This window comes from Lactuca serriola, chromosome 3 (genome assembly GCF_051521515.1).
Source record: "Lactuca serriola cultivar US96UC23 chromosome 3, Lser_US96UC23_V15, whole genome shotgun sequence".
In the NCBI taxonomy this organism is placed as follows: Eukaryota; Viridiplantae; Streptophyta; class Magnoliopsida; order Asterales; family Asteraceae; genus Lactuca; species Lactuca serriola.
In genome coordinates, this window is record NC_136410.1 from 43400470 (window position 1) to 43424763 (window position 24294).

Consider the following 24294-nt stretch of genomic DNA (forward strand, 5'->3'; position numbering starts at 1 on the left):
TAGGTATCTAACCCCATCAAACTACGTCATTTTGCATTAAATTTTCATTGCAATCATCCAAGGTTCTTAAACTTCATCCCTAAACTTGATTTACTTCAAACAAATTTGGAAATTCATCATTATATTTCTCCTGCATCCTTTCGTTTGTAGCGATAGGATATAAAGCCCATCAGGTGGTATTCGATAGAAAGACGTGATGTAAAAGAAAGATATTAGTGAAAGTCCAAAGATTTTGGAAGCAATCAAGTTATGGGGTTGAAGTTTAAGAACCTTAGGCAATTACAATATAAATATCATACAAACCGATGTGGTATTATGAAGTTAGGTACCTAAGCTTATATAAGGTTGTTAGATATATTCACTTTTCCCATATATATATATATATATATATATATATATATATATATATATATATATATATATATATATATATATATATATATATATATATATATATATATATTATGTGCTTGTAGCATTGACTTGTAGACTAATTATTTAAGTTATTTTAAAAAAATAATTAATGCATATTAAATGTTGAAGTTTAATTAATGTTCATTATATCTTTAACAAGTAATATACATTAATTACTATCTTAAAATACCTAAAATGATTGGTCCAGAATAAATTTACATGCACACAATATATATATATATATATATATATATATATATATATATATATATATATATATATATATATATATATATATAGGGCGATATTCGTTGACAACTCATAGTTTTTCGAGAACCTGAGAACTAAAGGCGGAGCGTTAGATCAAAATTAATTTATTAAAAACATGACAATCTTCTTACCTGTCTCATTTAATGTTTAATTTTTCTTTTGTTATTGGAAATAAGAATAAAAGGTTTTAAAAAATAATATAATAAATAAAATTTTGGATTTTAAAAAAACAAATAAATTTCTATTTTTTTTTGGAGATTTTTTTCCAGAAAATATGAATTTTTAAATAAAAATGAAAAAAAAAAACTTATTTAAAAAAAATTGCATTTTTATCCAAAAAACTTCAATTTTTTCAAAAAGCTGCAATGTTTTATTAAAAATGTATTTTTTTCGAAAAAAAAATGTAATTTTTTTTCAAAAACTGCAGTTTAAAAAAAAACTGCTATTTTTTTAAAAAAAAACTATGATTATTTAAAAAAAATGTATTTTTTTTTTAAAAAAAAAACTGTAATTGTTTCAAAAAACTAAATTTTTTTCAAAAAAAAAATCAATCTTTTTCAAAAAACTGTATTTAAAAAAAAGCTATGACTTTTTAAAAAAAATGCATTTTTTTAAAAAGTAAATTTTAAAAATGAATAAACTTTTTTTATAGAAAAAGCTAGAATATTTAACAAAAAAAACAAAAACAAAAAAAACTCTAATTTTTTAACTAAAAAATTCAACGTTTTAGGTGCATGTATGCATATTTTTTCAAATGCATATATACATATTTTTTATACTATAATATTCATAAGAAAGTCATAAAAAATCTCATTTTGATTAATCAATCTATAAACATAATACTACAAATTCGATACAAAATAAAATATGATAAAAAAAATACAAATATTCACAGTGCATCCATGAAGAAACATAGAAAGTAGCCCAACACCAAGACCAATTATAGCTACCCTAAATTGGAAAAGTATGTATTTTTTATTCCAATTCCAAATTTAAAAAGAAAAGAAAATAAAAAAGATTGCAAAAGTTCTTACTGTTGTTCCAGATGATATCATTCTTTCATGGTATGAAGAGATAAGCATAAATCCAGATATTATTCCAGAATGATAAGAACTTGCTAAATATCCATGATCAACATTTTAATAATTGCTTAAATCTATTACATCAAAAAACCAAAGCAAGATCAGATTTTGGTGAACAACATAGTATTTGAGTTTCTTTATACTCTGCATAACAATCAATTGAATACATGCAGGTTTTTATTGGATGTTGTTTAAAATCATATTGTGGTGCACAAATATGACTCTCTCCTCCTACATTTCTCAAAATATAACCAAAAAAATTTGTTTAGAATCCTAAATTGGAATTGGTTCATCATTCATGAATTCAAAGTAAAGTTAACATGTAATATTTCATTGAGGCATTTCATCGAACATGTTGAGTGCAAACAAATATCTATATTTTTCTATAACACAGGTGTCTATTTTTATACCTACAATCAACATAAGGATTTAACTCTTTTTAAAAACATATTGCCTAAACATGTTCAACTTAACGATTAGGCAAAAACAATCAACATAAGGATTTATTCTTGAATCTGTGTTGGTTTGAGCTTGATAGGAGGATGAAACTACCTATAGTAAGGGAAGATTATATGGTTGTCTGCTTTTCAACAACATGAATTCAACATAATTAATCAACTTCTAAAAAACTACCATTTGAATATCATTGCAGGTTTATGCTACCAACATAGCCTACTAGATACAAATCTGATTATCAAAAAACAAAATTAAATGGATAGAAGCAGTGTATGGATCGAAATGTACCTAAGATGAATCAATTGGAGTTTGGATAAACACAAAAAAACTAAATCAATGAGATGCATCTAGATATTTGATCTTAGGGCGAGAGATCGACTCATTGTCGATGTACTAGATTTGGAAAGGCAGAGGCGGTAACATATTAAGGATACAAAGATTCTAGAGAATAAATGAGATGCTCTAAGATCTAGAAGCAGAAAGAAGATTTTGAGGAAGAACGTAAGTGAACACAATGATCGTTGACTGGATATTTCACGTGAGATTACAGATCATTAGTTGAAGGGATGTTGGAGACGACTGAGACGGTGTGAGGGGAATGTAATCGATCTGTCAATCCAAATCACATCGCCAGTCTCTTGTTACTTGGATTAAACTTCAACGAGTTGGATATTAAGGAGTGTGAATAGTTGGAGGAGAGAGGCAATATGAAGGGATGAGAGAGGCGGGACAAAGAGAGAGGGGGAAAGGGATCAACATGATTCAGGGCGTGTTTGGCACGAAGCTTTTGGAAGCGTTTGGGAGCTTCTAACTTTTAGCTTTTGACAAAACACTCTAATTTAAACAAAAAAATTTTGTTTGGCAATATGAGCGTTTAGCTTTTAGTTTAAACAAAACGCTCTAAATCTAAAAGCTACTGCATGTAGCGTTTAACAAAACGCTACTGAGCTTTTGAAATCAATTTCCATAATTACCCTTAAAAGTATATTTATATATTTATTTATTTATAGTCAATTGTCCTTTTATGTAATTTTATATATTTTAAAAGCTACCAGCTACTTTTGCCAAACACTCATATAAAAAATAAAAGCTACAGTTTCCTGCTACCAGCTACCCGCTATCAGCTAACCACTAGCCGCTTCCAGCTAACAGCTACTTTTGCCAAATAGACCCTCAGTCAGATAAGGGTATATTAAGTTATCTCTAAAATACCCCTAGATCATTTTTAATAAGATACCCCCTGCCTCTTTTCTTTGCTAGTTATTTACAAAAATGCCACAAAGTATCCTACCATTCAATTATCTTGATCTAACAGCCTTCGTTTGGTTCTCGGGTTCTCGAGAAATTTTAAGTTCTCAAATGATCATTCCCCCCTCTCTCTCTACGCATATATATATATATATATATATATATATATATATATATATATATATATATATATATATTCTTAATGAAAACTTCTCTAAGATGCCATATGTCCTTCTTATAAACACTTACATTCCACGTGTCAATCTTTTGCAGCTATCTTATCAAGTGTTTTCCCGCTCATTTCTTCATTGAAGAATCGACGTCATCTACTACTAATAAGCAATTCGGTTATCTTTAACTCATTCCCCTGGTAGCAATTTCAAAATCTATCTGTTCCATAGCTACAATCGCAAAAAACTAGGTAATTTACCTCTTTGAGATCACATACACAACCATTTTGAATTCTTATCTTTTACTTTTACAGCTCTCTAAAACCCTTGCACCGAGGAAGAAGATAAACCCTTGATTTGGGCATCAATTACTACCACTTTGGCTGATACGACAATATTCCAGTGCTCGGTTCCTTCTATTGTAAGTTTTGTTTAATCTTCTTGAAGTTCTAGCAAACACTGACTCTTAACGCAAGTAACAAAGCATCAATCAATCATCAATTGATTAATCTGGAAGCAAATCATTTATGGTTGTTTTGGTTTTGAATGTTTTTATTTTCGTTACTTTCCATGGTGTATTAGATCTTTCATGCCTTACACGAAATGCTTGATTGCGATTCTGATGATTCTCTTCTGTTTGTTTTCTGCATTAATCTTTGACCCACTCCACCTTTCTCGCTTTCAAACCCTAGGTATGTTCCAATTTTACATTTTTTATATAGGGGTTTTCATTGCTTTGGGTGGTTTTCAGATTCCATGACGTGGAACTAATAATTGACACTCCTTTTATTTTTCTTTCTGCTCTCTAGATGGGAACAAACTTGAAAGATAAAGAGATTTCTACGTCTTTGCTTGCTAAAGTATAGAAATTGGGTACTTTAGTTTGTAAACAATTATAGTCTCTGACATTCTTTGAACTTAAGACCTTTTACTTTCTTCTTTCATTTTCTGTTGGTTTTTTTTAAAAGGTAATACTCCATGATTTGTTTTTCAAATATCAAACTATACCAAAATTCATTTATCATGAAGGAGAATAGCTTCAGGTAATATACCCTTTTATCTTCAACATTTACGAAAGTTCTTAGAGAATGATGCCATAATATTTGTATATTATGCTCATGAAGATTTGTAAATTGGATCTACTTTGGGTTACACAGGTTAAGCTTAGAGAGATAAATCCAATTACTTCATCACACGAACCAATAGAAGCGTTAGGAATGACAAACAACACTCCTCCTCCATGGCTTATTAATATCCAGGTGAGTGTTTCACTTAGCTTTGTTCTGATACATGTTTTTCAGCACTGTTTGGATGTGTGGTTTAAAGTTGAAAGCTTTAGGGATGCGAAATGTAATTTGTACATGAAGAATAAAGGCTTGTGAGCATCATTGGTTTTTTATTGTGACCTTAAGGTTTTAAATATTTCACAAAATAATTTTTTTAGATTTGGTTCAGTTAGTGTTATTCTAAATCAGCCATGATTTGGATCTTTTGATTACCTATTTTTTTCCATGTATGTTGTGTTTACTTGTGTAGAATAAACAAAAATAGCAATGCACATTATGATTTTGCCACAAAATTTTTTAAAAAAAACTTTGTTTTTATTATAATGCTTTATTAAACAGGGAACTAAACCCGTTACTTTTTTTTTGACAGACCGTTCTTGCAAATTTTTAAACAGGGACCATTTTGTTGTATTTTGTTTTAAAAACATTGCCCATTTGTTCATTCTTTTTTAAAACAGGGACCATTTATACATTTTTTTAGAAAATAAGGAGCATTTGTACATTTATTTTCCTGACCACAAGAATTATTTCTATTAACTTTGTTAAACATTTTTCATTTATGTAATATTTTAAACATGAACCATTTATGTTGAAAGAAATATAACTGATCCCCATTATAGCAATGTACTTTGCAAGTACAATGCTATAATTATAATTTCTTCAAATTTCTAGCAAATTGTTAACAATATTAAATCTGGAACAATATGTGACTGTTTTTGAGTAACCTGGACCAAAATTCCTGATACTCAGATAAACCATACTCGAATTACCTGAACCTGAATAACCAGAAACCGAATAACCCGAACCTTGAACGGTTCAGTTTTGATTGGTTTAGCCATAACCAAAAAACCGATTTACCCGTACCCGAATGATCTGAAATCTTATTAACCTGTCTAAACAACACCCCTAATTTATAGGGGAGGGTGGAAGGATTTCAATTCGATGCTTTTTTTTATTTATATACCAAAATGCCCTACCATATATATATATATATATATATATATATATATATATAGACATTGTTGGTGATTACCTCACTCATTGCTACATATGTGAAAGGGTGATCTTCATTTGTTCCAGGTGATGGACTAGAAAGAAGTGGGGTAGACATGACAATCAACATGAAGTTCTATAGTTCATGATGTAGGAGATACCGGACTTCAAAAAACAAGAGTATTTATATATACACAATTATAAAATGAAATCATTGAGCATAATACTATAAAATGAATATAATAATAATTTGAAGTATAACTTACTATTACTTTTTAAAGTTTCAGTGTATTTTACTTTATCAATCATTTCCGTGTGGTACATGAGTGTGTGTGTGTGTGTATATATATATATATATATATATATATATATATATATATATATATATATAGAGAGAGAGAGAGAGAGAGAGAGGGAATGTGTGTGGATTAGGGGTGAGCATGGATAGTGGGTATTCGTTTTTTGAACCGGAACTGCCTTGGAACCAACTGATGTCACTGGTTCCGGTTCTGGTTCCTAAAAGTGGGAACCGCCAAAGACTGGTTTTGGTTTCGGTTTCCATTTTTGAGGAACCGGTACCCGCCAGGTAACCACTAGAATTGGTTCCAAAATATTAAAAGTTAAAAATAATTAACTAGGTTAACATGCTAATAAGTCATATTTGAAACTTTTTTTTTTCAAAATAGATGTTTTAATGTGAATATTAATGCATGACAGTAAAATAATTTAAACATACATGACGATAATATCTATTGAAAAAATATGATATTAAATAGAATTAACATGTTGATGGTATGGACATGAACTTTGGTTTATCACTTATATATAACAACTTGGATTTTCTTTTAAAATGCCTTCTTTTTTTTGCCATTTGTGACTTGTCTCATAATGAACTAGTTATAATGTTTATTTTTTGTATTAATGGCTAAAAATTATTTTTTATTAACGAAACTAATAAAAATACATAACTGGGTTACCACGTCTTGGGACCGAAACAGTCAGTTTCGGGACTGGTTCCAAAATTTAGAACCACAAGACTGATTATGGTTCCGGTTCTAACTTCATAGGAACCGTCAGTTCCCGTCCAACAAAATAAGGCGAGTACCCACCTATGCTCATCCCTAGTGTGGATCGTCTAAAACCTCAAAATGTTAGTAACTATTATGACAAATCTTAGCCATATGATTGAATAAACATTGGTTATTCGATACAATGAGGAATGTTTAGGTCATGTTTGGCACATAGCGTTTTAGAGCTTCGGACTTTTAACATTTGACAAAATGCTTCATTTGGAACAAAGAGTCTCGTTTGACACTACAAGCTTTTAGCGTTTAGTTTAAACAAAATATCAAAATCTAAAAGTTATCTCACGTAGCGTACTAAAATGCTACCATCTAGTTTTTGTCGAACACACATTTAATGTAAATAGACTGAGGAAGATGTAGGTTATAAATGATAAGACTGAGGAAGATGTTGAACCTATTGTATGTTTGTTTTTTACATTGTTTTTTTTGTTTGCTGTGAATGTAGTATTATCAGTCTGCTATATCATGGACACATCAATTCATAGTGGAAAATGAAACATATGATTGAACAATCAAACTTATATCAAGTCGATATGAAAGAAGATGTATGCATTCGAAGTTATATATAAAGTATATGTTTATATATTAATTTTATATTGACTTATTTGTATTTACAGGATATTGAGGTTATTAATGAAAGAAAATAATCTTGTTCGGTTTCACCGTCAATGTTGGATTATGGTTTTGATATTCCATATGTCGTAAATGACCAATTTGATGAGAACTTTCCTTACAAACATTTGAAAAATTCTCCTAACCGTGTTAGGATGTCTCATATTATTGTTCATAAGCAAAACAAAACGGTTCAGATTTGAGATGAGACTTGCAGTGAATATGATGTCAGGTTGTGTTTAAATTTTATTTTGATTGAGTACTTGTTTTTTGTTTATGTGTGGTTTATTGTTTTTATATGTGAGTTCTTTTATGAAGTTATTGGTTGTAATATTTTCATATATATTTCTAATGTGATATATATATATATATATATATATATATATATATATATATATATATATATATATATATATATATATATATATATATATATATATTACACCAATTGACTCTCACGCAAGTTCCAAAAGGCACATTCAGTCCCTACATTCAAAAATGGTCCATGACCGTCGTTCATTTGGTTAAAAGTTGTATGATTCATCCCTCCAGGCGTAAAAGGACAATTTTTCCTTTATTTGTTTCTTTTTTTATTTATTTTCTATTTATTTGTTATTTATTAATTATTTATTTAATTGTTTTATAAAAAAATTAATTATTTTCTACTTTTAATAAAATAAATAGGCCTTAAACCTAAGCATGTCTTCTACTCCCCTGCATTTCTTCTTCAGTGCGTTTCCTCTCCACTTGTATCACTGTCGACTCCAGTACTCCGACGAATCCAAAACACATCCAACGACACTATCAAACCGTCGAAACCCTCCTCATCCCTTTCCTCTTTTTCCTTTTGCCTCTTTAGAAACAAGATCATTCGACCAGGTCACAAGTCCATCACGCAGACGCTTTATGCAACCTAAATCTTAGCGACCATCACGCAAGATCGGAGAAGAGGGAGATTCAGATCAAGCCCAAATCGTCTCCTTCTAAGGTCCTCCTATACGATGCGATTCAAAGAACGGTGAAAACAACCATGACCCACATGACAAATCCAAGAAACGGGGAAGTTTTTGATGAGGACGGAGACTGGGTTCAGTTATGAAGTTGGTTCAAAGCAACTTTAATCCTTAGATATGTTAACTCTCTTGAAGCTGTCATATAATAAACACCTATTCATCAACTCAACTTGCATATTTCAACTCTCATTTGGGTTATTATACTCTCAAATTCTTGAGTGATAGGCTCCGTTCCTGATAAAATTCTGGTCAAATTCAAGAAACCCTTATGTTGAATCCTAATATGGTTCACGTTCTTGATCTATCTTCCAATAATCTTATAGTCGCCATTTCATTCCGCCATCTCCATTTCGTTAAACCAGAAGCTAAAAGTGTTGGATTTCAGCTCTAATATATTTTTTTTGGAACCATATATGTCTAAGAGCGTCTTTACTTGAAGAGCTTTGAGTATCAGATGATTTTGTTTGAGTTAGGGTTTGTTAGAGAAGAAGAGAGATCTATAAAAAACAATGGGTGGGGTGGAGTGGGGAGGTTGGGATTAAGGATGTTTTAAGGCTTATTTTTTTTTCTTTTATTTTTTAATTAATAATAATATATATTAGTTTAATTGGAAAAGAAATACCAAAAGGGCATAATTGTCATTTTATGTCTCGTAAGGGATGAACGTGTAAATTTAAATTAATGAGGGATGAACCGTGCAACTTTTAACCAAAAGAGGGACGGTCCGAGTTAATTATTGAAAATAGGGACTGAACGTGCCTTTTGGCACCTACATGAGGGGACGATATATATATATATATATATATATATATATATATATATATATATATATATATATATATATATATATATATATATATATATATATATATATATATAAGGGAGGGTTCATGCGAAAATGCAAATAATTTGCGAAAACGCGAAAACAAGAAAAACATATGAGATTGTGCCACCTCAACATTATCTTTTTGGACAATAATTCATCCAAACTTTGAAATACCTGATGATAATCAATAATAGATGAGAAACTGTGTCATATTAGCAAAGTATGATTTTTGACATTTTTATTATGAAAACGTGAATTTAAAAATGGTTAAGGATGTGAAAAAAAGTAATTATTAAAAACGTTTTTAAATCTATATTATTATAACACAATCCAATGTAAACTTATTATCTTTAATTTATTTCTAATAAATTTATTTTTTATAGTACATGTGTTTAATTTTTATAAGATAAAATATGTTTTCGCGTTTTCACAAGATGTTTATGTTTTCGCATGAACCTACCTTTCTCTCTCCCTCTCTCTCTCTCTCTCTATATATATATATATATATATATATATATATATATATATATATATGTGTGTGTGTGTGTGTGTGTATGTGTGTGTAAAACCCGCTTAAATGACGTTCTTCGCACATAATTATATTCTCAAGTCTGTATTATATTCCACGGAAGTACGACGCACGCAAATCCATCACGTCTAAGGACAATTCTTGATGTTCTTAACCAGAACAAAAAGAGTGGTTGAGATTTGAGAATTGTCTTGCGGTTAGCTTCACACATGTATATGTATGTGTATTATTTTACTAGAATTTTTTATATAATGTTTTTGGAGTCTTTCAAAATATTATACTTGCAATTATTTCAAAAAGAAATATCATGAAAAAAATTTTGGTTTAAATATTTGTTTGTAATGTTGATTTTATTTTATTATTTGTTTTTTGGGAAAGAAAAGTGATGCTTTTTTTGTGTCGTTATTTTGACTGTTTTTTTGTTTTTATATTCAAAATGAATGATTAGGATCACTACTTATATCTTACAAAATCTCATGGTCTCATCAGATTTTATATATATATATATATATATATATATATATATATATATATATATATATATATATATATATATATATAACGCCCCGGGTTTTCTCGGTACGTTTGGTTATTTTAATTTAATTATCCTTGTAACCTTGGGTTAATTTATTTAACCAATGTCTGATTTCTTATGTTATTGGACTCTTTTGATCATCTTGTAAACTCCTTTTATTGAAGTCCATAGGCTATGGGCCTATTTGCAAAGTCCATCTAGTTAATAGTACTTAATGTGTAAATTGAATCATTTGGAACACACACAAGGAAAACACTCTAAACCCTCCCTCTCTTTCAAAAATCGTCCCTCTCTCTCTCTTTGGGATCAAGAGCAGTCAAGGGGCTATTTGGAGCTTAATTCTTGTTCATTTCCAGCCTTGATTCGTATTGGTATGAACCTCCTTATCCTTTCTTACAACTTGATTCATAACCTTGTTCAAGTTTTATGATTTCATCTTCACCTCTTCTCCTTCTTATTTTATTTGTAATTGTATGTTATACATCATCTCAAGATCCTATCTTCATCCCATATATGGTGGACGATGGATCTAGGGGATTACATGTGGCAAAAGATCATGGAAACCCTAAAAGGGAGAATGATGATTTTATGTGCTTATGTTTATTTTCATGTTGATTATTATTACATCCTTGTGGCTAAATGAAATCCTAATGATCCCTAACCGTTTTTAGTACCCCCATTATCATGGGGACTGAATTGGGATGATGAACACATCTTAAAATGTGTTTCAAAAGGAGAAGGATGGATAAGCCAAAAAGGAATCACGGGTGGCTACGATTCTGTTTTCCATCAGATCTGTAGTCATTTTGTAAAAATCATATCTGGAGCTCTAGAACTCAAACGGACCCCAAACCAGTTCCAAAAGTTCACAAATTGAGTTGGATAACTTTCTTAAGAAGGCCAACCTCACTGATAAGGGCTTTATCTATGTGAAAGAATGGCATCTTTGCTGTTAGGTCTGATCCGGGTCTGTTCTGATATGTCATTTTGTTTTCATCATTTCTAAGGCTTGGAAAAGGATCCAGAGTGATTCCAAGTTTCTATATGTTCCTTATATTATTAATTTAAGATCTGGAGAATATGGGGTGTTATTTCCAATTTCAAACTGGTTAGAATGGATCCACACTCCAGGACAGTGGGCAGTCACCATCTTTTGCTAGTGCTGTGATTGTCCACAATGTGAATTTTATATCTGGAGTTTGAGAGATGCTTTTCATTCAATTCCAACTCTGAGACTTTCACTTTTATGTCCTTTACTTATATTAATTTTCTTTTGGACTAATTCTACTCACAAGTTGGGTAGAATTGGCCAACATCACTTGACTTTATTGTTGGAGACAGAAGTGATACACCATTTTGTAAAATTCATATTTAATTAATCTTTTGGAGTTAGAATGAGTTCTTTATAGTTATGGAATCCAGAGCAATCATAGTTTCCTATAAAATTTAGTTAAAGCTATGTTTCTGTTTTAGATTTTGGAGTAAATCCGTTTTGAACAGCAGGTCTGTTTCAGAGGCCTTGCTGTGATTACTCTTTTCTCAACTCATAGCTTCATTACATCTCCTTTCTAACCTTTAGTCCTTCTTAGGTGAGGTTTTGAAGTTTGCTCAAGCTTGGTAGCATTATTTGATTGTTAGCCATCCTTAATACTCACTCAAGGTGAGTTCTCTCACACCGTTGTATTGATGATTGTGTTTGCTAGTTAGCTCGTGTGTGATTATTTGAATTTATTATAAAAGCATGCTATATAAGTATTGTTTTAATTCGTACATGTGCACTGTATGTAACTAATTATGGATATGAGGACACCACCAAAGGATACGGATTTACCGGTGCGGTGGGTAGGTAAGATCACCAATGTAATACTCTTCATGAGGTGCGGTGATTAGGGCCAAATGATACGGGATTTTCCCGGTGCAGTTCAAACCTACAAGTCCTTCTCGTAATATAGACATTGATTCGTTCTTTGCCTTTATCATTATAATTGGAAAATGGATTAGGGCTAGTAAATATGAATGTTAGTACAATGTCTGTGTTTGAATTCACTAAGCTTCGTGCTTACGTTTTTCCCTTATAGCTTTTCAGGTGTTAAGATTAAAGAGGCTAAGGCTTGACATGGAGCATCGGGACATCGCTACTAGTTATTCTGTTGGGACCTTATTATTATTATTATTACTTCCGCACTTATTTTATATGATTATTAAGTTGATGGATTACGTTATGACTATTTCAGTTGTTTTAATTTAATTTAAGATGGGTTTTAAAAGTTTAAAATTTTTGCAAAAAAAAATTGGGTGTCACAATATATATATATATATATATATATATATATATATATATATATATATATATATATATATATATATATATATATATATATATATATATATATATATATTGGTAGATGTTCATTTGAGATGATGATTATTTTGTGAGACAAGGGGACCAATTTTTAGCTTTTGATTAAAATTTATCTAATGGTTCTCAATAAAACGTGATTAGTGCTGATTATTTTTGATTAAGGGGCTTAATTAGAGTATCAGTGGTTGTTTAGTCACTATTCAATTTTTTTATTATGCTAACATATGTATAAGTGTATAAGATTCTTGTTTATTTCATAGAAACCCTAGATTGAAAATTATGTCATTCACCGAACAAGATTTAGATCCATTCACATTTCATATTATATAATAGATTTTGATTTCAACAATCGATCATCAATTTGTAACAATCTGATGTAACAGAATCTCAATTTTATCTGATGATAAGTTTGGAATCAATCAAGATGAAAATTTCAGCAAATCAATCATAAATTCAACTCTTTTACATGAAGATTTTAACAAATTGATCATAAATTCAGCTCTTTTACATGAAGATTTTAGCAATCACGGATGAAGATTTCTGAATCGATGATAATTTCATATCTTCTTCTACAACTTTAAGCTTCACGAATCAACATGGATTTGACAAAGATTTAAACAATTCATCATTACTTCACTTTATATTCAGAAATTCTTGTCTTCATCAACAATTTGATATCGTTTTCTACAGAGTTTCAAGGTTTGGTGTTTTTTTCATTTGACATTGATTTCAGCAATTACAATCAATGATATTTTTCATAAACTTCAACAATCGGTCATCAATTGACATCATTTAGCGATTTTTCTGTAAAACTGCTAATGTATGTACAAAGTAGTTATTGTTCTCGAGCAAATTCTCTTAAATTATACATGCATTCAATATGTTTGATGAAAATCCTAAATAAACAAAGAGTCTAATGTGTCATTCCTCTTTCCCACGACTAAAGTCTTCTTTAAGAATAGAAGTATACTTCTCACTACAAGAAAACAGCCCTTTAATGACGCGCAAACAATGACACGCGCTGATAGAAGACGTGCATTTGTGTGTGCCCTAAAAAATAATGTCAGCTTTGCAAAATTTGAAGGATAGAGAACACGCATGTTTGCATGCCCTGAAATTAGTGTCCAAAAAAAACACGGAGGGCACCTACCATAAAAATCGTGTCGTGTAAAGATGTCGCTTTATATTTTTTTTAGGAAGGCGCGTTCTCGCTTTTTTTAATAAGCGATGGTGGGAAATGAAATCCCGCCTCATGCTTCTTCTCCTTCTACAATCATCTAACAAAGAACCCTAATTATATTGTGAGGCTGTCAATCCTTTTGAAGCAGCTCGTCTTCCTGTACCTTGATCTGTACTCTCTCTCCTTTCTCTTTGCAAGCCCTAAGCCGCCATAACCAGCATCAAACCCCATCAGCTCTAAGCGGCCATGGATTATGTAAATATTGTTTGTCTCGTATGTTTTCATCAGTGCCATCAGACACTACTCTTCCCTATCCATGATGTCGCCAAGTCTCCATTGTCGGTAACTCCGTCCACGCTCTACGAAAGAACTTTGCTATTTTGGGGCTAATCTCATCTACTTCCAATAACGATTTTACGGACGAGGACGATGAGGATGATGGGTTTGTGGTGGTGGTGGATAGACACCGGCGTAGCTATGGGTCCAACACTTCGAGTTCTAATGGATTAATCGAACTTGGTTCGCACCAGGATTTGAGGTTGGTGAGGCGGATTGGGGAAGGGCCACGACGGAAGGGAGCAGAGTTGAAATGTGGTCGACGGTTTTGTTTGGGAGTCATAGAAACTTGGTGAATCTGGGAATCAAGTACCATGTATTCTCACTATATCTTTCTTATGATAATCAGACTCACATATGTTTCACATGGTTTCTTTTGCTTAAGAGTGATTATTGTTGTTGTTTTTGCAGTCATGGTGACTATGGTTCATGAAGGATCTTATTTTGATGAGGCTCAATTTGATTCAAAGATGAAAGAGCTGTAAGTGTCCCTCCTATAATCCAATTTCTGATTGAATGTGAGAAATTAGAAAGGTTAATCTTTCACATGTTGATAAGTTATTGATTATACATGCTTTCATAGGTTAATCTTATGTCTTTATATTTTATAACTGTTTGGTCAACTGATATATAAGATTTTACACGTGGACAAGGTAACACTTTCTTATTTAATTCACAAAGTCAACATGTTGACAAGGTAACACTTTCATAATCTTGATTTGGATCAAATAGTCTCTGAACACTACCAGTCATCTTGCACACCACCATCATCAACCTTGAAGTTTCCACCCGTCATCTGATAATTGTAGCTCCATCAATAGTATAAACTTGTATAAGACAATTATTTCCTTTAGGTTTATAAAGTAGGCCCTTGTTTTATGGTTTTGAACACTTTATATTAACAATTTTGATTATCTTTTCAGTTGTGAGGAAATCCAAATGATGCACATACCTCCTCCCCATGTTAGCTATGTGGTGGGGTACTCAAACTGATGAAGTTTTCCCTAAAGCATAGAATTGATTGACGACTACTATTAGAGAATCAAATGCAGCTTAGGTACTAGTTACTTCCTTTAGATTATACTCTCCTAAAATCTAACCTGGCTCACTCACTATTTCATATCTATAATACTTTCTACTTTAGGTTTATAAAGTAGACCCTGACTGAGGAGATTGCTATCAGTTAAGAAGGGGGGGGGGGACACAAGAAAAAAAAGAGTTAACTTAAAGGCACAAGAAAAAAAAGTTAAATTCAAGTCAATAGAAAGCCAATAAGGGTCTCATTGAAAAATAAAAAAGAGCAGGCAAGCAGGTAGACATCAAGCTTCTCCACCAGCCTTGCCAGCAATTGTTGCCTTCTGTGTCCCTGAGTACCTGTACAAGAATGACAACCTTACATCTTGAAAGACAGCCTTACCCTTGATGCACCCTTTAACTTCTTTGCTATGGAAGGGCAGTATCGTAATTATGTTTATGGGCATGAATATTTCATATTTTTCTTTTCTTATTTCTATCCTAGAGCATCTGGTGAGGCGTAAAAGATTCTTTTTAAATTGGGTAGACACCCTACCTTTCTTATTGTCAGATTCTATGTAATGAAGAAGGTGAAAAGTGCCCAACCACCACGCAAGTGATGAGAAATTGAGCATTTAGAAAGAAGTTTGTTCTTCGATCAAATAGTTGTTCATAGAAAATATCAATAATGAAACCACTCAACAACCCAAACAAACACATAACATATATTTACTTTACTTATTCGGTTTATAGTACTGATTTCCATCCACGTCACTTGAGTGGTCAATACCTGATATGTACAAAGATTGTTTCACAACAAGTGATTCGTTATGAGTATGCATGTTTAAGCATCAAATGTTTTGGTTATAATTTTGAATATAACAGTTGGTTGTGATGACATAAGTTACTAGAATCATGTCGATTCAGGTGTTCCTTTAATTTGGTTGCAGTTCATGAACGTACGAATAAAATCAGGAACCCCACCTTTAATAGAAGATTAATAGCTTGCATCCTATTTTCATAACCAATTAGAAATCGGTAATTTGTTATAGGACTTGTGCCATTCAAGTAAGAGGAAGGGACGTTGTAACTCGTTAAATGGTGTGTAGGATATTGCAAATATATATCTAAATCTAAATTTATAATATAGTTTGCTTGTGTGTTTCCTGTGCTAGAGTTACCCTCTCTTTCTCTCTCACTTTTCTATTCTGGGTGTATTTGGTCTCAAGCTAAAAGAATGTGGTGGAAGTTAAGCTTATTTCTTTCACCCTCTCAGGGATATAGACGGCCATTTAATGCGGTGGAAGTTAAGTTGATCAAGTATGTAATGCTTTTAATGGTTGAACTTATAATTCAATGCAATTTAATTTTGCTTACTTTAATCTGTAATTGTAATGGAACAATAGACAATATATACAAGAATAAAACTTACATATGGGCTTGAAAGGAAATGGTTAGGAGTGTATATCATTGCAGAAGCACCAAATGATGGTAACATGCTATACTTATGGCTTTCCATAATTAAAATAAAGCAATGTAAATATAATACTGATTTACTTTTCCATTTTTTGTTGTCAAAATGGTTATTAGATGGACTTGCAGGGTTCTTAACAGACTCATATATTAAGAAATTTCTTGGAAACAATGAAGCACATTATAGGCGATATAAGGAATGTTCTTTTGATCATTGTGTAATATTCGTCTTGAATTTCTTGATTAGAGTGTTTAATGTTTCATTTGAATGATTGCAGGCAAATTGTGCGATCTGCAAAGCAGATGATAGTGCTGCAACTACTTTAAGCTCCTCTGATGCTTCCAAATCTTTGTATGGAACACAATGCATTAGTTTTTATGGAAAAATTCACGCTTGGAAATCTGTAAGTTGATCTTATGAAATTATGAGGTTGTTGCTTTTTTACTTAATGGATTTGATGAGTTAAGCACTAAACATGGGCATCTATGTTTCTTTAAATATAGTTGGCCTAATGTATCAAACCACTAACCATTTACCTTTTTTTCCATCTTCTTTTATCCTTCCAACTCCCCACGTTAGAATTGAAAAGTCTTACCTTTGGCAACTGCTTCTTTCTTACAGGTTGCAGTTCTCAAAATGTTGAAAAAACAGATGGGCCCTGAGTCATTTTATAAAGTAAGATGGTTAGCTTTACCTTCATTCCTTAGTATTATACTACTAAACTAGTAAGGCATCTTCATTCCACTGTATTATTCTTATTCTTATTTGCAATGGCAGGTTTTGAAGAATCTGGTTGCACCGCCTAAAGATACAGCTTGTCCTTTGAGAACTCTCAGCACAAAAGAGGTGATTGCTTTGATTTGACATAAAAAAAAATATTATTATAAATTGATGGTAATTTTCAAATTTTAAGATGCAGTTTCGCCACCTGGCTAATGAAGTTGTTTACTTCTTCTACCTGTCCATTGAAAAATCTACCCAGTTACAGAATTTTCAAAGTAAGAAATTCTTTTAACGTACAATGCTTTAATTTTGTGTAAGAAAATTATTAAAGTGTAACTATGACCTTTTCTACCTTGTTAAGGCCTTTTAGCGTGTTCGGATTGAGGCGATTTTTGCTTTAGCTAGCACAGCATCCAAGGTATTATGCTCATTTGTATAAATGGCTGAAATATCCTTTCTGAGGTTATTACTAGATTTTCTTGATATTGGTCATTGACTGAAATACCCTTTCCTAAAGGTTAATTTTCTTTTCATGCTTAGGCCAAATGACTTTCATGATTTTGTAGAGTACTTTGTACTCGAGGTAATGGAATGAGGTAGGATGTGTGTTGTCAAAAGAAGAAATTAGATTGAGTAAACAAATTTCTTTCTCTAGTCAACATGGTGTTGACCAAGAACAACAGAAAGCCATATACGGATGAGATTTCCAATGAACTAAAGGTGAAACTCGTTATTCTTTTTTACAATGATATCTTTGCATTACTACAATTCCAACTCCACTTGTTAACTATATATGTATATATTTGTACTTGACAGAGAGGTACTAGGAAGCTCCATCAACAAACATAAGAAGTTCAATATTTGCAAGGGTGTTTTTGGACATTTTTTAATCTAATTCTTTATGTATTTATCAAGTATTCGATTGTAATGAACTGAAATGTTTTTATTATTTATTTTTGAACTTATGTTGATATGTATATGTTTTTGTGTATAGGCTGGTGTCAAATAGCTTGCAGATGTTCACTTTTCCCTCATTTGACCACTCACATTTGGCACAAGTATTTGCAACTAACATTCCTTGTTTGATTCTTTTATTAATTATATTAGCATATTAATTTTTTTGACTTTTATTTGATCAGGTCACAAGAATTATCAGAGCAGGGGTTCATTAGTCTAAAAGAATTATGAAAGGCAAGATGTAACTCTACTTAGTTCGAATTTGATGTTCATCACCTTTGTGTATATCTTTTTACTTTTTATAGCATTACTTTGCAGAAGGTGTCCCTTGATACGCAATGTAGTATTAGGTTATATAGTTAGGGAAAACCTCTTAATAACAATGTACAATTAGATCCCCATAATATCAATATATTACAATTTTTTGACATGATGTTACTGGATGAAATTGATTGTTTTGGAATATAGTTGTTTAAATATTTTTCTATTATGCGTAGATTAGTATCATAAAGACGCGTCGTAAATGCATATCGTAAATGGTTACTGAAGTTTATGACACGCAAATGCGTGTCATCTACATTTATGACATGGGCTTTCTTGATACGCATTGCGTGTCATAAACACGCGCATCGTAAGGTTGCAACACGCAAATGCGTGTCGTCTTCCTTTATGACATGGCCTTCCTTGAGACGCATTGCGTGTCATAACTGTGTGTTGTAAATGCGTGTCATAAATGCGCGTCGTAAATGTGCATCGTAAATAGACGACGCGCAAAAGCATGTCGTCTCTCGTTATGACAGGGCCTTCCTTGACACACATTTGTGCGTTGTCTGAGCGTTTTACGACACGCATTACGCGTCGTAAAAAGTTGTTTTTCTAGTAGTGTCTTAAAATATGAGTCACAATTGGTGAAAAACAATGTAATGTTAACTACTACTCTTATTATATTTACCATAGTTTTGTTAAAACATGTTATTTTGTCGAACATTAAAATACTGGATATGTCTTTTTTATCATAGTTTTGTTTGAATATGCTCTTGTTAAGTTGCAGAAAATGATTGTGCTAAAGAAAAGACTAGATGCTCTTAAATTTACCATATGTAAATTCAGGTGTATGGTATACATCATATGTTTTTAGAATATGATCATTATTATAGTTTTTTTTAATCTTTTTTCCATCAAACACAAAAGGTTGGATGTCTCTGTTAGCAATGTTCATTATTCTTATTATTGTGCGGTAAGAGGATGTACTAAGAAAGATTATTAGAATCAGAGTATTTTTGTGTCAATGTTTACATTGTGTCTTGTATGATTAATTACATTACATAATATATTATTCTGATGTATGATCGCTTATAGACTTCATTTTCAAATCTTTGATTATATCAATACTCGATTCTAACAATTATTTCATTTATGGTTACAGATAGTTGTAGCTAATGAAGCTCAATTTGAAAGGAGCTTGAATATTTCAAGCTATAAGTTTTCAACTACAAGTGTCGAGATTAATGAATATGTAATAGATTTTATATGTCACAAACATGTAATATATATTTTTTTATGATTTTTGGTGTAGTGTTATCTGACTATAACTTTGTAAGACCCTTTTGAGATTCATCTTCATCCCTTTATCTAACAAGACCACCCAGTGGTCGAGTTTTATGGTTTTCAAATTATCGGTGTTTTTCTAATTATTGGGATTCTTTGTTTTAGTTTTGTCCACTCTGTTGGCTTTTGATATTGTTATTTTATTCGATTCATTCAAATAAAAAAAATTAATCTAAGATATTTAGAATTCAACTATAATATCAAAATTATACCTTAATAAACAACACATTAATCATTAAACTAACAATATTCCTGTAACATTAATTTTTAATTTTATAATATTACATATTCTAAAATCAGAATATGAACGTAATTTAAAAATCTGACACATAATTTAAGAATATGAAAAATAATTTCAGAATATTTCACATTACTTAATTGTTAATCAAGTACTATCACAATACTTCACGAAAGATATTCAAAACAAGTTGTTTTCAACAAAAAAACAGACTATCTAAAATCATATATTACATATCATATAACTAAAGCGTTAGAAACAAGTTGTTTCCAATAAAACCAGAACGTCTAAAATGATAATATGACACATAATTTCATAATATTTCACATTACCTTACAGTATGTCAAATATGATCACAATATTACACATTACTTTAGTGAAAGGATTAAAGCAAGAACTTTATAACATCTAATATAAAAAAGCAACAACTGATTTGTCAAATCATATGTGTATAATATCAAGTTATCAAGTAGAAATTTATAATATTAGAATCCTTACATAGTATAATTTCATATTACGTATTACAAAATATTATAATAATAGTCTTTAATATCAGAATATTACACACAATTTCGAAATATTACATCTTAACAAACTAATATTAAATATGGAACATTTAGAATAACTAGAATAATAACATATCAATGAGTATTAAAAAACCCAAAATTTAATTAGGTATTATTCTATCAAAATACTCTACATGTAACTTATAATAACCTACAACATTATTTTGTTAGAATATTCTAAATATAAGTTTTGAAAACAGATTACATGTAACATTATTCTACAAGAATATTCTACATATACACATTATTTTCACTTAATATATCAACTTATTCAATTGAAAACATAGAACATTATTCAATTAGAATATTCTAGTTATACACTTATAAGAACAAACAACATATAATATTAGAATACTAGAATATTATACATCTGTGTATTATAACATAAAACATATAATATTACCCGAACATAATATTCATAATAATCAACTTAAAATATAGCTTTTATAAATTAGAATATTGTAATTGTAATATTATAGTTCTATACATGTTATCGATCAAACTATAACACTATTTTGTAAAAATATTTTATATGTACATACAACATAATTTATTCTTTTAGAATATTCTAATTTTATACATGTTTGCAGTTAGCTTATATTATTATGTAAGAACAATCGATATGTATATACAACATGTAAATTATTTGTTTTAGAACAATATAGACGTACATTAGGACTAATCGTATTTCTAACCATTCCATTAAGCAGTCATCATATTACCAAACATATAATTAAGCTGTCATCATATAATCAACCATACCAACTGATTTACAAAACATTAAACAATCATTAATATCTAATTTATTAAAAAAACATAACAAAAGAAAATGTTTTCATGTAACCATATTTCCAAACTTTCAAACTTGCAACAATTCTACTTTTCACTCGTTTCTAGTACATCTCTTGTGACAATTCTTTATTTCATCAACCGACATCTACAAATCCAAGATTATTCACTTGGTTGCCATCTTCGGCTTTCAACCCTTTCTGATGTTCCTTGTTTCTGAGTTTCTTTAACTCAAACCCACACTTTTTCATTTTCTGGCTTATTAGTAGTTGAAAACATAGTACCTGAAAATAAGTCATTGAAAATAAGATATTACTACAATTACATGACATAAAATATACCAGTACATGTATTATTCTTCAAAGCATAACTATTGTTCAACCATAATATTGTTTTATTAAACATTTGCCAATCTTCAAACCTTCAAACCATAACTACTATTTACCAAACACTTAATCTTACCTATTCTTCAAAATATAAAAAATATAGTCAATACTAAAAGTGAATAAGACTCTAAATTTGTTAACCATTAAAATCTTGCAATTAATTTATCAATTCAATCAACATTCCTCATTCCATTACATCCCTTCCTGCAATAGGTTAAGATGCTTTATTTGATCATATTTTCCAAACTCCTTAGCTTCTTCAATTAACTTATATGTTGGTTACCATTCAAACTGGCTGTATCATGAAAAGTAAAATCAATGTACACAAATATTTATAGAATATAATAACATAATATACAACCTAAATTCAATTAACAACAAACATTAAAAGTTTGTAACATTCGAAGAATAATTAACTACATAGATGAAACATGTGATCAAATTAAACAGAACTATAACTAAACACCTATACAAAACATAAACATAAATTTAGCAAAACAAAATACCTAGAATATTAAGCTATCAAATTAACACTATTTTTACCAACTTAATACTTGATCATTCATTAATCTACATGTTAGCATCGGAAATTAAATTTATAGTTGATCAAACTATATTTTAGTAATTTACTACTAGATTATGTCGTTAATCAACAAATTCATATCTTTAAATATTATTCTATGTATAATTACAAACATAATAACCAGACTATCATCAAGTAATATATAACCAATAAATTCTGTTAAAAACTATTTAAACAAGTTCAGACAGACAAACATCAATCATTCATAACATTATCAACTAATTTATTCTATTGTAGAATAATATATTTTCTATTTAAACAAATATACTCCATTATGGAGAATCTTAAGTTAACAATAAAGTTCAAATGATTTCAATGGGCTAAAACATTAAAAAGAAACATATTCTCTTATAAAATATCTTAAATTAACAACACATATCAGTCATTTAGAACAACAACTTAACAATCTAAATAAACCTAATTGTAGTAAATAAGTTCTATTAAAAAAATAAACCTAGCCAAACTAAACAAGTTAATTGATAATTATGGCTATAATAAAGCTATATTAAAATTTTAGTACTAAACTTTCTAAAATTTTGGAATTCATTGCTAACTCTAGCTACAATAAAGTTGTATCAAAGACTAACCATGTGTGTAGTAAACAAGTAAATTGCTACAATACACAATTTCACAAGAGTGTGTCATAAATCATAATCATAGAATATTATAAACAAAATCTAAAATAAATCAAGAGCATTTAGCAAAAAAACTTCATAAATTGGTGCTGATTTATAACATAGAATAAATATCTCATAAAATAATACTAGTATATGAATTTGATTTGACTTATCAAATTAGGAAGTAAAATTCTGATTAATTAATAAAATAACATATTAAATCAAATTACGATGCAACATCTGATTTATCAAATTAGAATACCTAGAATATCAAGAAACCAAACACTATTTTACCAAATTCTATTTTAGAAGATCATATATTTATTCAAACAAAATAACATCTGAAACTAAATTATAAATTAACATTTGACTTATAAAATCAGAATACCTAAAATATCAAGTTATCAAAAACTATTTTACTAAATGGTTTACCAAATCATCTAATTAATCAACCAAAATAACAATTGAAATCAAATTAGGAAGTAACATCTGACTTATAAATCAGAATATCTAGAATATCAAGTTATCAAACATTATTTTACTAAATTTTTAATAGACCATCTAATTAATCAAACAAAAACATCTAAAAACAACATCTGACTTATCAAAAATAGAATATGTAGAATATCAAGTTATGAAACACAAATGTACTTAATGTTTGCTACATCATGTAACTAACCAAATAAAATAATATATAGAAATGAAATTATACTAATCAGAATACTTAGAATACACATATATGATAACCCATTTCACAACATTTGCACTAGTTAATTATTAATCGATTTTGTGGAACTGGGATTTACACAAATGTTATTGCTTACGCGTTCTTACCGATATGAATATCAACTCCATAAATCGATTATGTTACAAATTATCTTAAATGTCACACCCCAAAACCATGAACGGCGGAAACGTTCTGGGGCGGAGGACATCATGTAC

At 30.1% G+C, this 24294-nt stretch overlaps 1 long non-coding RNA gene across 1 annotated transcript; it reads left to right on the top strand.

The window, feature by feature from the left end:
* Window positions 1-10647: 10647 nt before the first annotated feature.
* Window positions 10648-12725, top strand: LOC145094380 (uncharacterized). Its single transcript, XR_013703320.1, has 3 exons — window positions 10648-10890; window positions 12109-12179; window positions 12598-12725. It is a non-coding gene; the product is annotated as an uncharacterized LOC145094380 (long non-coding RNA).
* The last annotated feature ends 11569 nt before the right edge of the window (window positions 12726-24294 follow it).